General features: G+C 43.6%; 2 pseudogenes; one reads left to right on the top strand and one right to left on the bottom strand.

Moving 5' to 3' along the window:
• Positions 1 to 12,151: 12,151 nt before the first annotated feature.
• LOC100435870 (ras-related protein Rab-28-like) lies at positions 12,152 to 13,042 on the bottom strand (annotated as a pseudogene).
• The window catches only part of LOC103889111 (GTP-binding nuclear protein Ran-like), a 43,415-nt pseudogene continuing 40,129 nt past the window's right edge, over positions 12,531 to 15,816 (top strand).

Genomic DNA, 15,816 nt, shown 5'->3' with positions numbered 1-15,816 from the left:
TAAAACTGGGCATTGCATTTGGGTTATGTAGTCAGTTGAACAGAACTCAGCACATGGAGAAAGAATGCAGCTAAGCATTAAGATGGCAGAGAAAGCCCTAAGTATTGTCATTCTGTAAATAGTCTCAGCTCTACACCTGTTGTTTTTTGGGGGTTTATTAATGAGATGGAGTCTCACTCTGTACCCCAGGCTGGAGTGCAGTGGTGCCATCTCGGATCGCTGCAACCTCCGCCTCCCGGGTTCAAGCGATTGTCCTACCTCAGCCTCCCAAGTAGCTGGGATTACAGGCGTACGCCACCATACCCAGCTAATTTTTATATTTTAGTAGAGATGGGGTTTTCATCATGTTGGCCAGCCTGGTCTTGAACCTCCAGACCTCAAGTGATCTGCCCACCTTGGCCTCCCAAAGTGCTGGGATTACAGGTGTGAGCCACAACACCCAGCCAGCTCTATACCTATTGTTCCAGGAAAACATCACTCTACTCATCCCGTCAATACTTTATGTTGCACGTCAGTATACTTCCTGAAAAGTAACTTGAACTTTTGTATCAGTTTTAATCAAACTTTAATCAATTTAAGATAACATTTAAATCTGAAATACTCAAGTATTAAGTATACCCGTTTTATGAACTGTGAGAAATGTGTACTCTATCAATGATGGATAATTACCATCATCTCAAAGTACTTGAGTTTTAGCCATGTATACATCAGTAGTTCCATGTATAGTATGCTTTCCCATTCGTGGAAACCTGGGCCTTTTCTGGTTTTTGGCTTTCATGCATAAAGTTGCTATAAATGTTCTCATACTAGTTTTTGTTTTTGTAATTACTGAGATGAAAATGGGTGCGGAATTGCTGAATCAGGATAGATGCACATTTTTTGAGAGATGGCTAGGCATTTTTTCCAAAGTAATATTGTGGAAACACTTAGCCAATGATGTGTGAGTTATTCCATGCCTCGTCAGTATCTGGTGTTACAGTTTAGCCCTTAGGGTGAATTTGTGGCTTATCCTCTCAGGAATAAGTAGTACTTGAAAAAAGGTATATGGTGAAATGCACTGATCTCATGTACAGTTTGATCAGTCTTGAGAAATGCTTAGCACATCAAGACATAGAACTTAGCTCCGGAAAGTTGTGTGTGCCCCTTCTCAGTCAATAGACCACCTCCCAACACCAGCAACAAACACTGACCTGATTTCCATCATAAGATATTTTTTGCATATTTTGATTATGTAAATTCTGTTGATGTAATTTATGTCTAGCTGCTTACAGAATTTTGAGATTCATCGACATAGTTGCATGTATATTCCTTTTATTGCGGAGTAGAATTACAGTGCATGAAGTAACTTGATGGACATCTGGGCTAGTTCCAATTTTTGGCTATTACAAATACTGTTATGAATGTTCTGGTACAAGTCTTGGACGTAACAGTTTATTTTTGATAAATGTCGAGTGGAATTCATGAAGTGACAGGGTAGATAATACAGTAAATCTTCAACATTGTTGAAGATTTCTTGAAGGGTTCTTGGAAACTTTTTAATGAAACCAATTTTACCATAGGCTAATTGACAAAAGAATTAAGTTCCTACAACATATTTTTGTAGTTAAAAATGTCGAACTTTTTTTGAGACATTGTACTCTGTTGCCCAGGCTGGAGTGTGGTGCTGTTATGACTCACTGCAGCCTTGACCTCCTGGACTCAAGCAATCCTCCCACCTCCGCCTCCCAAGTAGCTAGGACTACAGGCGTGTGCCAGCATGCCTGGCTTTTTTTTTTTTTAAAGAGATGGGGGTCTCCCTTTGTTGCCCAGGCTGGTCTTGAACTTTGCAATCCTTCCTCCGCCTCCCAAAGTTCTGAGGTTACAGGTGTGAGCCACTGCACCTGGCGCCAAATAAAAGCCAAAACACATCTAATACTAAACATTGAAATAAACGTGAGCTGTGCATACGTTTAAGAAAAGTTGAAAAGCTATGTAGTTCTTTACCCAATTACTTAAGAAGAGTTGAAAAGCTATCTAGTTATTTACCCAGTTATTTCCGTTCAGAGTCTCAGGAAACTAGAACCTGTCTAGCCAGCTCAAGGCCAAGGTGGGAACCGATCATGGCCAGGAGACCATCCTATTGCAGGGCATGCTCACACCACATTCACTCAGATTGGAACCATTCAGACTTGCCAAGTTTACCTTTGGGTTATGGGAGGAAACAGGAGTACCCAGAGAGAAAGCCCGTGCAGACACAGGAAAGATGTGTTAACTCCGCACAGTGGTCCCAGCCGGGAGTTGATTTTGTTTTTTCCTCAACAAAATGATGTTCACCAAAATGACATTTTTTAAGGACCTGCTGTATGTTTAATTTTTAAGAAACTACCAGAGTTTTCCCAGAGTGGTTGTACCATTTTATGCCCTCGGTAGCATTTTTTTTTTTTTTTTATTTGAGACGGCCTCTCTGTCGCCCAGGCTGGAGTGCAGTGGCACGATCTTGGCTCACTGCAACCCCTCTGCCTCCTGGGTTCAAACGATTCTCCTGCCTCAGTCTCCCAAGTAGCTGGGATTACAGGCACCCACCACCACACCCAGCTAATTTTTGTATTTTTCGAGGTTTTGCCATGTTGGCCAGGTTGGTCACAAACTGACAGGTGATACACCCTCCTTGGCCTCCCAAAGTGCTAGGATTACAGGCATGAGCCACCGTGCCTGGCCTCATTAGCAATTTATGAGAATTCTGGTTCCTCCACAACATCCTTAACAATATGTGCTGCTATTGATCAGTTTCGTTTTAACCATTCTGGTGGGTGGGGTAGTATTGTGATTTTAATTCACATTTCCCTCATGACTAATGATGCTGAGCACTTTTAAAAAAGGCTTTATTTGGGGATAATTTTAAATGTTCAGAAGTTGCAAAGTAGAGAGTTCTCATACGCATTACCCAATTTCTCCTAATTTTAATATCTTACATTATTTTGGTATTTGTCAACTAAAAGATTAACATTGGTATATTACCATTAACTAAACTCCAGACTAGGCTGGGTGTGATGTCTCATGTTTGTCATCCCAGCATTTTGGCACGCCAAGGTAGGAGATCACTTGAGCCCAGGTGACCAGCCTGGAGAACATAGCAAGACCCACCTCTACAAAAGAATACAAAAATTAGCTGGATGTGGTGTCAGGAGGCTGAGATGGGAGGATGGCCTGAGCATAGGAAGTTGAGGCTGCAGTGAGCTGTGATGGCACCACTGCATTCCAGCTTGGGTGACCGTGAGACCATGTCTCAAAAAACAGACTTTAGATTTCACATATTTTCTACTGTCTTCTCTCCATTCCAGGATCTACTCCAGTATCTCACATCGCACTTCATACTGGGAGTTTTGTTTTTTTTTTTTTTTTGGCAACGGGGTCTCGCTCTGTCACTCAGGCTGGAGTGCAGTGGTGCAATCTCGGCTCACTGCAACCTTCACCTCCTGGGTTCAAGCAGTTCTGCTGCAGCCTCCCGAGTAGCTGGGATTACAGGCGTCCACCACTATGCCGGATTAATTTAATTTAATTCATTAATTTATTTAGAGACTGAGTCTTGCTCTGTCGCCTAGGCTGGAGTGCAGTGGCATGATCTCCGCTCACTGCAAGCTCCACCTCCTGGGTTCACGCCATTCTCCTGCCTCAGCCTCCTGAGTAGTTGGGACTACAGGCGCCTGCCACCACGCTCGGCTAATTTTTTGTATTTTTAGTAGAGACGGGGTTTCACCGTGTTAGCCAGGATGGGCTTGATCTCCTGACCTTGTGATCCACCTGCCTTGGCCTCCCAAAGTGCTGGGATTACAGGCATGAGCCACTGTGCCCAGCCCATATGCCAGGCTAATTTTTGTATTTTTGCTTTTTTTTTTTTTTTGAGATGGAGTCTTGCTCTGTTCAGGCTGGAGTGCAATGGCGTGCTCTCAGCTCACTGCAACCTCTGCCTCCTAGGTTCAAGCGATTCTCCTGTCTCAGCCTACTGAGTAGCTGGGATTACAGGTATGCGCCACCATGCTCAGCTAATTTTTGTATTTTTATTAGAGATGGGGTTTCACCATGTTGATCAGGATGGCCTTGAACTCCTGACCTCGTGATCCACCCACCTCGGCCTCCCAAAGTGCTGGGATTACAGGTGTGAGCCACCTTGCCCGGCAATTTTTGTATTTTTAGTAGAGATGGGGTTTCGCCATGTTGGCCAGGCTGATGGGCAGTTTCTCATGTGCTTAATTAGCCGTGTGTATAACTCCTTTCACGAAGTGTCTAAGACTTTTGTCCATCTTAAAAATTCGGTTGCCTGCTTTTTAAATGTTACAGAATTTCTTTATGTGTTCTGGATACAAATTGTCAGATGTGTTACGAATATCTTCTCCCAGTTTGTCTTGCCTATTTTTTATTTTTTTAATGAGCAAATGAAATCTAATTTAACAAAAATGGTTCTTGGTTTCTGTGACTTAACAAAATTGCCTACTGCCTGGTCATAAATATTTTTTCCTGTGTCTTCTAGAAGTTTTGTAAGGTAAGGTTTTTTTGTGACTGGGTCTCAAAACCTCATGACAAGTTTTCCCCATGTTGCTCAGGCTGGCCTTCAACTCTTGAGCTCAAGGGATCCACGTGCCTAGGCCTCCCAAAGTGGTAAGATTACATACATGAGACACCATGCCTGGACAAGTTTTGTGATTTTAACTTTTATATTGTGTCTGTAATCCATTTTGAATTTTTTTGGGTATGAGGTAGGTGTTGAAATTGAGTTTTTGAAATACAGATAGGCCTTTGAGCATCTTTTTTTGAAAAGACTAGCCTCCAATACTTCAGTATCTTAATAGGAAACATACATACGTGGGTCCATTACTGTACTTAAAAAAATTGATCGGTAATGTCTATGTCTATCCTTACCTTGATTACTGTAGGGTGTTTTTTTTTTAGACACAGTTTTGCTCTTGTCACCCCAGGGTGGAGTGCAATGGCATGATCTCGGCTCACTGCAACCTCCATCTCCCTGATTCAAGTGATTCTCCTGCCTCAGCCTCCCGAGTAGCTGGGATTACAGGCACCCACCACCACGCCTGGCTAATTTTTGTATTTTTAGTAGAGATGGGGTTTCACCATGTTGGCCAGGCTGGTCTCAAACTCCTGACCTCAGGTGATCCAACCAGCCTTGGCTTCCTAAAGTACTGGGATTATAAGCGTGAGCCACTGTGCCTGGCCTGATTACTGTAGTTTTATAGTAAGCTCTCTAAGGATATTAATTTTTTAAAGTCCTAAAGTTTTCTTCCTGCAGAGTGGATTTTTTTTTTCCTTTAAAGTTACTATTGCTGTTTTTTTCTACTTCAAACTTCTTATTAGGGGCTTTCCTCAAATTGGAAAGTTTTGGCTCTGTGTTCATGATTATAAGAAGAGAGGGGATTCACATGTTTGTAAGCTCTGAGGGCTTTTTTTACTGTGCTTCACTGTGGGTGCTGTTTGTTGGTGAACCCCTGTGCTATGGTTTGAATGTTCCCTCCGAAACCCATGTTGAAACTTTTTTTTTTTTTTGAGATGGAGTTTCACTCTTGTGACCCAGGCTGGAGTGCAATGGCGCTATCTCGGCTCACTGCAACCTCCGCCTCCCAGCTTCAAGCAATTCTCCTGCTGCAGCCTCCCAAGTAGCTGGGATTATAGATGGGTGCCACCACGCCCAGCTAATTTTTATATTTTTAGTAGAGACGGGGTTTCACCATGTTGGCCAGGCTGATCTCGAACTCCTGACCTCAAGTGATCTGCCTGCCTCGGCCACCCGAAGTGCTGGGATTATAGGCATGAGCCACTGTGCCCCGCCAATGTTGAAACTCAATTCTCAGTGATTCGTGGATTAATGGGTTAATGGATTATCATGGGACTGGGACTGGTGGCTTCATGAGAAGAGGAAGAGACCTGAGCTAGCACACTCAGCTTCTTCACCATGTGATACCCTGCACTGCTTTGGGACTCTGCAGAGTCTCCACCAGCAAGGAGGCTCTTACCAGATGTGGCCCCTTGACCTTGGACTTTTCAGCAAGCAGAACTAAAAGAAATCAATTCTTTATAAATTACACAGTCACAGGTACTCAGTTATAACAACAGAAAACAAGATACCATGATGTCAATTTCTTCAGGGGTTTTTTTTTTTTTTGGAAAGAATTCCTCAAGGAACATATGGCGAAATCCTTGTCTTGAAAGTATAAGTTGTATTGACTAGCTGAAGGTGTAGTTTTCAGGGTGGCCTGTGTGCCTGCACATGTAATATGCTTGTCCGTCCAACTGGGCTCCAGTGCTGCCTAAATGGAACCCACCTCCAGCTGGCTTGGCACAGATGTTCTTTGTCTTGCTGTGGTGATGAGGTGGGAGATGATCTTTCTGGTGCAATGTTGGAGGAGAAAGGGCACAATGACACATTTCACCCCTAGCTTCTCCTCTGTCCATGGAGCCCCCTCTTCCTCCTTTTTAGACTACCCTTCCCTGACTTCCATTCCTACCCCAAACTCACTCTCTCCCTTCTCTAGGTGTTTCTCTGTTCTATCTAGACTGAGTTCAAATCCCAGTTTCAGCATTACCAGCTGTGTGACCTTGGGCAAGTTGCTTAACCTCACTAGTTTTCTCATCTATAAAATGAGAATAATAATTATCTCATAGCATTGGCTGCTAAGATAAACGAGTTAATAGCTCCTGGCATATGGTAAATGCTGCATAAGTGTTAGATTTTATTATTTTCATCAATTTTCTTCTTGTGTGTCATCTTTAGGGCTGGAATGAGGGGAAGGTACCAGCACTTCGTTAGATCAGCATCTTGTCAAGGACGAGATAAGCTGAGTTTCTTCCTTTGTCTCCTGAGTTCGTCATACTCCTCAAGTATTTTGGTGTATTCTGATTAGTACACCCAGAGCCCTCCTCATTTTGTTTTTACTTTACTTCCCCATTCCCACTTCCATACATTCACCTACCACTGGCAATCACTTTAATGCATTTAACGTATGTCCTTTTTTTTTTTTTGAGACTGAGTCTTGCTCTTGTTGCCCAGGCTGTAGTGCAGTGGCACGATCTCGGTTCACTACAACCTCTGTCTCCAAGGTTCAAGCAATTCTCCTGCCTCAGCCTCGCAAGTAGATAGGATTACAGGCGCCCGCCACCACGCCTGGCTAATTTTTGTATTTTTAGCACAGACGGGGTTTCACCATGTTGGCCAGGCTGGTCTTGTACTCCTTACCACAAGCGATCCGCCCGCCTCAGCCTCCCAAAGTGCTGAGATTACAGGCGTGAGCCACTGCATCCTGCCAGGAAACTTTTAATACTGTTTCTTTTTCCTATTTAGAGGCAAAGTTACCAGCTGAAAGTGAGGAGGAGTGAAAAGTAGAGGTTTGAGGAGAGAGAATAAATGAGACAGTCATTTGAAAAGTTGGAAAGTGAACAAACTAGAGAAGTATTTGGTAGGTTTGAGTCCCATTTGAGATTTGTATCATGAATTTAGAGAGAAACCAGTTAAGCATGCTTATGTATTTTTCTCTAGCAATCCTTACAGCTTGAGTGCAGGTGTTGATCCCACAAAGCAAGTATACAATGAGGGAGAAGTAAATGCTCGAAGGTAAATTGATGTACCATGAGAAGGTAGAATGGCTATGGGACAGTAAAATCAGCAATAACTATGCACTACACTGTGCTGTCCACATACTACCCCAGTTCCTTATTCTCCTTTGTGGCCAAATGTCTTAAAAGAGTCACTTATGCCTGCTGTCTGCAATTCCTCGTCCCACATTCTAATTCATTTCAGTCAAGTTTTCACTCTCATCATTCCACTGAAACTGCTCTTGTCAAGGTCACCAGTGACCTGCACATTGTTAGATTCAATCCAAATTTTCCTCTTCCATATTTGACTCCATTAGTTACTCCTTCCCTGATAGTATCCTAATTTTAGGATACTTCACTTTTTCTTTTACCCCATTGATCACTACTTCCAGTCGTTTGCTGATCCTCCTCCCTAACCTTTTTTTTTTTTTTTTGAGACGGAATTTCACTCTTATTGCCCAGGCTGGAGTGCAATGGCACAATCTCAGCTCACCAAACCTCCGCCTTCCGGGTTCAAGCAGTGCTCCCACCTCAGCCTCCCAAGTAGCTGAGATTACAGGTGCACACCACCACGCCCAGCTAATTTTTGTATTTTTAGTAGAGACAGGGTTTCACCATGTTGGTCAGGCTGGTCTTGAACTCCTGATCTCGTGATCTGCCCGCCTTGGCCTCCCAAAGTGCTGGGATTACAGGCATGAGCCTCCATGCCTGGCCTTATTTTTTTTATTTTTTTTATTTTTGAGACAGGGTCTCACTGTGTCACCCAGGCTGGAGTGCAGTGGTATGATCTCTGCTCACTGCAACCTCCGCCTCCCGGGCTTGAGGGATTCTCTTCCCTCAGCCTCCTGAGTAGCTGGGATTACAGGTGCCCACCACCATGGCTGACCAATTTTTGTATTTTTATTAGAGACGGGGTTTCATCATGTTGTCCAGGCTGGTTTCGAACTCCTGGCCTCAAATGATCTGCCCGACTCGGCCTCCCAAACTGTTGTGATTATGGGCATGAGCCACTGTGCCGGGCTGATGTACCAATTTTTAAAAACTCATTCTTTTTGTCTTCTCTTGATAGAATTACAATCTCCATAAGATCAGGGATCTTTCCCTGTTTTGTTTATTCCTGTATCCCCAAAGCCTGAGATGATGCCTAGAACATAGTAGTAGTTCAGCAAGTATGTGTTAATTGAATGAATATTCTTCAGTTCTCATTTGTTCTTCTAAAAATGCCACTGTCTAACATACTTGAACTATTTGGCATACATCTTCAAGTGTACTGCTTTATGGCTACCCCAAAGAAAGACAACCTAAAGTTTTGTGAATAGTTGCATTCAACTCCAAGTGCAGAATGTCTGCATTCTTAAACTGAAAATGTTAAAATGTATCCCTAAACATTCTATATAAAATATTGGGAGAAGAGAAAACAAGAGTATGATACAGTAAAAGGAGAAATTCAGGTAGGTAGAGACTATGACTCTTGCTTAGGTAACTGGTCACAAGGCAATAATTGGTAATTATAATATTCTTCCTAAAATATCCATTTTGCATATATATATATATATATATATATATATGTTTTTTTTTTTTAACCTCAGTTAATGGTGGTATTTTACTTGGTTTACTAAATCTTCAATCCTGAGGGGTCTAAGCCTGTGTGATGTTGTAATAATCTCCCTTTAGCTTTTAAAAAACATTTTGGCTGGGTGTGATGGCTCACACCTGTAATCTCAGCACTTTGGGAGGCCAGTCTCAGCACTTTGGGAGGATAGCTTGAGGCCTAGGCAACATAGTGAAACCCTGTTTCTGTGAAAAATAAAATTAGCTGGTCGTGATGGCACTTGCCTATAGTCCTAGCTACTCAGGAGACTGAGGCCGGAGGATTGCTTGAGCCTATTAAGCCTGCAGTAAGCTATGATCACACCACTGTACTCCAGCCTGGGTGACAGAGCGAGACCCTGTCTCATAAAACAAATAAATAAAACCATTTTTATTCTACCACAAAAATGAGCATGAAAAAGATTTTAAAAATTGAAGTGTAACACACAGAAAAGTAAACAAAGCAACTTCCACTTCTGGAAATGATGGAGTAATTGATACTGCACCTACTCTCTCCCCATAAACAACTGTAAAACTAACCAACATATAATGAGGCAACTATTTTGAGACATTGCACAGTAAGTACTCTAGGAGAACAATCCCTGAGAAAAGAAAGCCACACGAGGAGAGCCCCATGTTCACTCAGTTCTCTGACTAGGGGCAATTTTCGGATTGTAGCACAGGAAGGTGAAGTTCAAACACAGCACACTGTTCTCACTGGACAAAGGAAGCAAAGATCACAGTTTGGGTTTTGAAGAGGAAGGACATAGACAGTGTCCCCTGGATGTTGGTGTGGGTGTTCCCTGTGGGTCTTTTTAAAAGTTATTTTATTTTTGAGATGGAGTCTCACTCTGTTGTCCAGGCTGGAGTGCAGTGGTGTGATCTCGGCTCATTGCAATCTCCACCTCCCAAGTTCAAGTGATTCTCCTGCCTCAGCCTTTCGAGTAGCTGGGACTACAGGCGTCCGCCACTATGCCCAGCTAATTTTTGTATTTTTAGTAGAGATGGAGTTTCGCCATGTTGGCCAGGCTGATCTTGAATTCCTGACCTCAGGTGATCCACCCACCTCGGCCTCCCAAAGTATTGAGATTACAGGCATGAGCCACCATGCCCGGCCCCTGTGGGTCTTTTAAGAAAAATTTGTGAGAGAAAAACATCTGAACATCAGGTACAGTCTGATCCACAACGATTCAACAGTATGTCACTGCCCAGGTGTGGTAGCTCACATCTATACTACCAGCACTTTGGGAGGCCAAGGCAGAAGGATCACTTGAGGCCAAGAGTTTGAGACCAGCCCTTGAAACATAGTGAGATCCCGTCTCTACAAAAAATTTAAAAATTAGCCGGTGTGGAGGTACATGCCTGTAGTTCCAGCTACTTTGGAGGCTGAGGTGGGAGGATTGATTTAGCCTGGGAGTTCGAGGCTGCAGTGAGTGTGGTTGTGGCTCTGCCTCCAGCGTGGGTGACAGAGGGAGACCCTGTCTCAAAAACAAAAAACCCGAAAAAATAAAAAAAACCCACCACCACAACAGACAGACCCCCAAAACAAAAAAACCTGTCATAACTCATTCCTGGACTACTCTTATGCAGTTTGCAGGAGAAATTCCAGGTGGAGCATCAGCTGAACATTTATCTAAATTCATAAAGTCATCTAACCTGAGTATTACACAATACATCATGACTACAAACTACAAAATAGGCAATTTAGGCCCCTTTTTATTTATTCATTTATTTATTTATTTTGAGACAGAATTTTGCTCTTGTCACCCAGACTAGAATGCAACGGCACAATCTCAGCTCACTGTAACCTCGGCCTCCCAGGTTCAAGCCATTCTCCTGCTTCAGCCTCCTGAATAGCTGGGATTACGGGCGTCTGCCACCATGCCTGGCTAATTTTTTTGTATTTTTAGTAGAGACAGGGTTTCACCATGTTGGCCAGACTGGTCTCGAACTTATGACCTCAGGTGATCCACCTGCCTCAGCCTCCCAATATGCTGGGATTACAGACGTGAGCCACCATGCCCGGCCAGGCTCCTTTTTAAAAATGAAAAAAAATTTCTATTACAGGCTTATTTTGAGCATTTTCAGTTAGATGATAGCTTTATTTTTACTCACAATTGATAGCAACAGACTACCTTCTCAAGTATCTATAGGCAAAATATGTTACTTGTGTGATGTTTGCATCCTGAAGTATACTTCGACGTATGTGAGTTCACATGAGATGATGAAACCACTGTGACGAGATCCTGGCTGATGATCAAGACTTGGATACTTTTCATATTTAAAACATTTACAGTAGGGAGCCAGGCGTGGTGGCTCACGCCTGTAATCCCAGCACTTTGGGAGGCCAAGGCAGGCGGATCACAAGGTCAGGAGATGAAGACCATCCTGGCTAACATGGTGAAACCCCATCTCTACTAAAAATACAAAAATTAGCTGGGTGTGGTGGCGGGTGCCTGTAGCCCAGCTACTCGGGAGGCTGAGGCAGGAGAATGGTGTGAACCCGGGAGGCGGAGCTTGCAGTGAGCCGAGATTGCGCCACTGTACCTCCAGCCTGGGTGACAGAGTGAGACTGTGTCTCAAAAAAAAAAAAAAAAAAAATTTACATCAGGGAAAAAAGCAAGAACATACAGAGAAGCAACACCATTTTTTATTTCTTTTTTCTTTTTTTCCAGATGGAGTTTCACTCTTGTTGCCCAGGCTGGAGTGCAATGGTGTGATCTCGGCTGGCTGCAGCCTTCACCTCCCGGGTTCAAGCGACTCTCCTGCCTCAGCCTCCGGAGTAGCTGGGATTACAGGTGTGCGCTACCATGCCCGGCTAATTTTTTGTATTTTTAGTAGAGACGGGGTTTCACCATATTGGTCAGGCTGGTCTCAAACTCCTGACCTCAGGTGATCCACCCGTCTCAGCCTCCCAAAGTGCTGAGATTACAGGCATGAGCCACCGCGCCCGGCCGGACACCATTCTTTTTGAATGAAACAGTCTAATTCCAGAGAATGAGCCTTCCAGTTTGAATGCAAAGTGTGTGGTCCCAAAGTTGAATTCTTTTGAATCCAAGTACATGCCTGCGGTTGGGAGGAACACTTAAGGATGAAGCAAGTTTGGAGGAAAGTGTTAACTGAACTACAGAGATGGTCACTGATAAAACAAGTTCTTAGAAGTTCTCAGACACACCCAGAGGTGAAGGGCAGCCAAAACTATCAACACAATGGAAAAATGAGCTCACCCAACTGCACACACAGAGCTTCTAGAAGGGTTAACAGCTCTTGCCATAGGTTCCTGGTTGTAGTTTACAATATCTGCCTTTACCACCCTCTGTGACTGTTCTATTTCTGCTTTGTTTAATTTGATTCCAAGGATTTCAGCAACAACTTTTTGAAAACACAGGAAGACAGAGTCTCTGGCCTTGGCTGAAACAAAGTGGCTATTAAAACCATTTTCCTGGCAAAACCGTAAGTGTTTTTCAGGTTTTACTGTTTGATTATGCTCCAAATCAATTTTATTGCCCATTAAGGCAACCAGTGGCTGAGTTTCTGACTCTTCACTCACTTTCTTCACTAATCTTCTAAAAATTCTCAAAGCTTTGATAACTCGTAATATCATATACCAAGATGATTTCCTGTGCTCCATAGATGCATCTGTCCAACATTTTCCTTCCTATTGTCTGGCCTCCTATATCCCAAACTAGAGAGTAACATTCAAGTTTCCTGGCAATGTTATCCTTCTCAGAAGAAATCCAGTCCTATAGTTTGTACTGGTTCCTGAAAGTTTTTTGGGCAAAATCTGTAGCTGAGGAGGTCTTCCGGGAGGTGCTGTTCCCTAGCACGATGATTTTCAGTGCTGGTCCTGGCTCTCTTCCTTAGAGTCCTACATGATGTCCCAGGAACCATGCCCACCCCCCTCCCCCAGGTGGAGGGAGGAGGGGAAGGAGAAGGTCTCCAGGGGTGAGGGAGGAAGAAGGGAGGGTAGTGGGGACAGTACCTCACTTGTCTGCTCGATGTCAGCAGTGGCTGGAGAATCTCTCGCCAGGTGCCATTTTGCCAGTCTCTTCTCCCTCTGCCCTCTGTGGGTCTTTTGTTGAGGGCTGGGCTGTACATGCATAGTATGAGATTCTGTGAGGCCTAGAAAAGAGCAGCTGCTCTGGGGTTGAAAGAAGAGTGGAGAAGGCCGGGTGCAGTGGTTCATGCCTGTAATCCCAGCATTTTGGGAGGCCGAGGTGGGCGGATCAGTTGAAGTCAGGAGTTTGAGACCAGCCTGGCCAACATGGTGAAACCCCATCTCTACTGAAAATACAGAAATTAGCTGGGTATGGTGGCACATGCCTGTAGTACAAGCTACTTGAGAGGCTGAGGCAGGAGAATGGTTTGAACCTGGTAGGTAGAGGTTGCAGTGAGCCAACATTGCACCATTGCACTCCAGCCTGGGTGACAGAGCAAGACTCTGTCTCAAAAAAAAAAAAAAAAAGAATGGAGATACTAGAGGTTGCACAGTGCTGAGAAATATGAGGTTCTGACCTAGCCAGAGTGGAGAGAACTTTTTAACATCATAGGCATTCAATTGAAAAACCACACCTTAGGGGAAAGAACCACCTCCTAGAGTAAAGACTACTCTAGGCGGGGTGTGGTGGCTCACACCTGTAATCCCAGAACTTTGGGAGGCCAAGGTGGGCAGATCACGAGGTCAGGAGTTTGAGACCAGCCTGGCCAATATGGTGAAACCCTGTCTCTACCAAAAATATAAAAATTAGCTGGGTGTGGTGGCAGGTGCCTGTAGTCCCAGCTACTCAGGAGGCTGAGGCAGGAGAATCGCTTGAACCTGGGAGGCAGAGGTTGCAGTGAGCCGAGATCACGCCACTGCACTCCAGCCTGGGTGACAGAGCGAGACTCCCATCTCAAAAAAAAAAAGATGAGAAGAGAACAGATGGAAAATTGGAGAAGGGGAGGCCAATGAAAGGAAATAGGTAGAGAAAGGAAAGAAAAGGAAGAGGTGCACAGAAAAAAAAAGAAGATGGGGCTGGGCGTGGTGGCTCCCACCTGTAATCCCAGCACTTTGGGAGGCCGAGGTGGGCGGATCATGTGGTCAGGAGATCGAGACCATCCTGGCTAACATGGGGAAACCCTGTCTCTACTAAAAATACAAAAAAATTATCCAGGCGTGGTGGCGGGCGCCTGTAGTCTCAGCTACTAGGGTGGCTGAGGCAGGAGAATGGCGTGAACCCGGGAGGCGAAGCATGCAGTGAGCTGAGATCATGCCACTGAATAGAGCCCCAGAGACCTGTGGGACAATAACAAAAGAAGTAAATAACACATATTGTAAGAGTTACAGAATAAGAAGTGAGAGAAAATGTGGGGTTGAAAATACATTGGATGAGGTAAGGCTGAAATTTTCCTAAATTTTGTGAAAGGTATAAACTTACAGATTCAAGAAGTTACGAATGAATGCCAAAGAGGATAAACTCAAAGAAATACATGCTAAGATACTTTTTTTTTTTTTTTTTTTTTTTGAGGAGTCTCACTCTGTCGCCCAGGCTGGAGTGCAGTGGCGTAATCTCGGCTCACTGCAACCTCCGCCTCCCGGTTTCAAGTGATTCTCCTGCCTCAGCCTCCCGAGTAGCTGGGATTACAGGCACCTACCATCACACTCAGCTAATTTTTGTATTTTTAGTAGAGATGGAGATGTACCGTGTTGGCCAGGCTGGTCTTGAACTCCTGACCTCAGGTGATCCCCCCGCCTCAGCCTCCCAAAGTGCTGGGATTACAGGCGTGAGCCACCATGCCTGACCCGCTAAGACACATCTTAATGAAACTTTTGAAAACTAAAAGGAAAAGTCTTGAAAGTGGCTACAAAGAAATGATGTGTTGTATATAGGAGAACACCAATTTGAATGGCAGCAAATTTTTCACCTGAAACAATGGAGGTCAGAAGGCAGTGGCACAATATTTTTCAAGTTATCTCAAGAAGATAACTATCAATTACAAATTCTGTCTCTGGTGACAATATCCTTGAGGAATGAAGGAGAAATAAAGACATTTTTACACAAAGAAAACAGAGAATTTGATGTTAGCAGACCTACCCTCAAAGAATGGCTGATGGAAGTTCTCCAAACAGAAAGGAAATTATAACAGAAGATGTGGAACTTCAAAAAGAAAAAAGAACAATGGAATAGGTAAAAGTAGGAATAAGAATAATAGACTATCTTCAACAGTTTTAGAAATATGTGGTGGTTGAACCAAAGTCATATCATCTGATATAGTGCTCAGTGTTTGTAGAGGAAATGTACATTGTCACTACGTACACTTTGCATATAATTGTGTTTTTAAATAGATGTAATACATAAATATGTTTTAAGAGTGGGGAGGGTAAAGAGACCTAAATGGAAGCAAAGTTTCTGCACTTCATTCAAAATATAAATTGTATAAATTGTTGATATCACTAGACTGTGACTAGTTATATATTTATATTGGGATAATTAGAGTGACCACTAAGCCTATACAAAGTGATATGTTTGAAAATACTATAGCTAATTCAAGATATAATTCTACAGAATGTTTAAGAAACTCACATGAGGCCGGGTGCGGTGGCTCACGCCTGTAATCCCAGCACTTTGGGAGGGTGAGGCAGGCGAATCACCTGAGGTCAGGAGTTCG

The sequence above is a fragment of the Pongo abelii genome, chromosome X, assembly GCF_028885655.2.
Source record: "Pongo abelii isolate AG06213 chromosome X, NHGRI_mPonAbe1-v2.0_pri, whole genome shotgun sequence".
Classification (NCBI taxonomy): Eukaryota; Metazoa; Chordata; class Mammalia; order Primates; family Hominidae; genus Pongo; species Pongo abelii.
This window is presented reverse-complemented; position numbering and strand designations above follow the sequence as displayed.